Raw genomic sequence first — 1,845 nt, forward strand, 5'->3', positions numbered from 1 at the left:
CTCCCCAACCCCATGTCAGTACTGTTTTAAAACAGTGGCACTATGCAGTATTTGTCCTTTGGTGACCAAGATATTTCACTCAACATAATGTCCTCCAGGATCACCCATTGAGAATAATATTGCATGAGTTCCTTGTTTTTAAATGCAACGTAGAATTCCATTCTGTGAATATACCACAGGTTTTCTATCCATTCGTTTGTTGATGGGAACTTAGGTTGTTTGCTATTGTGAACAAAGCCGCGATAAACACGGGTGTGTGTATATATCTGCTTGGGTGGCAGTTATGGTTTCTTTGGGGTATATTCCAAGTAGTGGAATTACTGGGTCAAATGGTATTTGTATTTACAACTTTTTAAGAAAGCACCATACTGCATTTTATAGTGGCTGCACCATTTTACACTTGCAAAAACAGTGAATAAGGGTTCTAAGTTTCTCCACAACCTCGCCAGCATTGGTTGTTTGCTGTTCTGTTAAATTTTCTATTCTTACTGGGGTGAGATGATATCTCTTCTTTGTTTTGATTCGCATCTCTCTTAGAGGTAGGGATTTTGAACACTTCTTCATGTGTTTGTTGGCCATCTGAATGTCTTCTTTGGTGAAGTGTTTGTTCATATCCTGTGCCCATTTTTTAACTGGGTTGTTTACCTTTATCTTGTTGTGGTGCTTGAGTATTTTATAAATTCTAGATATAAGTCCCTTATCTGACATGTCATTACCAAATACTTTTTCCTAGTCTGTGGCTTCCCTTTTTACCCTGTTGGAGAAGTTTTTGGATGTGTATAGGGATTTGATTGTCAGAAGGTTTCATTCACCTGTTTTATTCTCTCCTGGCTGTAGATTTTTCAAATGCTTGGAAGACTGTTGATGTTGTGGATTAGGACGTCTAGAGTTCTCCCAACCTTTTAGTTTTCTTTTTTTCTTTTTAATTAATTTCAATGAACATTTACAGAGATTTTGGATTTCCATTCATTGTTGCACTTATCTCCCCCCCACCCCCCCCCCCCCCCCCCAGTTCGCTCCTTTCCTTGAAAAGCAAAAAAAAAAAAAAAAACCAACTCCTTCATTGGTATGCAATCCCCCTGCACCTCCCCCACCCGTGTATACTCCACTCTGCAACCCTCATTCTGAACTCTTATGATAATCATAATGCCCTAAAATATATCACTTTTAAACTGTTCTCTCCCTCATCAGCTTCAATGCAGTATACATAATTATCCAGTTTTGCTCAGTCTTATCCCCACCTTGATGTCAGCCTCATTCTACAACAGTGGCACTTTCCATGCATTTTTTAACAAATACTTAGACTTAAAGGCATACATTCATTTAGTTTATTTCAAGGTAATCACAGCAAGGCACACACTAAGACCTTGTAATATCCATTTATTAAAAAAAAGAATAAGAATGAACAATTATAATATTGGTTCAATGATTAGCATTCAAATAATTAGATTTTAGGCTTTTCTCTTTAATGAGATGTCTCAAAGGAAGATTTAACTAAAGTTTTCAAACACAGAGCAGGTCCTACGTAGATCAGGTTCCAGGTCAGTAGCAGGTCTAATTTCTGCAGTGAGCAGCATAAATTTAGAGATTTTATGTGAATTTGCCACATGGCTTCACAGAGAAACCAGTGTAATAACACAAAGACTAGAACATCATGTTTTTTCTGAAAGTTTGGAGTAGTTAGTTGATGCATCTTTTCTTCAAAGTTAGAAATTAAAGAAGTTTTAATCACTTGTTATGCATCAGAGACTTGTACAATGACCAAGGAGGATAGAAGGAGAATTGATGCCTTTGAGCTGTGGTGCTGGAGAAGAGTATTGAGAATACCATGGACTGCTAGGAAAA

This window comes from Elephantulus edwardii, unplaced genomic scaffold, assembly GCF_000299155.1.
Source record: "Elephantulus edwardii isolate Elephantulus edwardi_28Jun2011 unplaced genomic scaffold, EleEdw1.0 scaffold00033, whole genome shotgun sequence".
Classification (NCBI taxonomy): domain Eukaryota; kingdom Metazoa; phylum Chordata; class Mammalia; order Macroscelidea; family Macroscelididae; genus Elephantulus; species Elephantulus edwardii.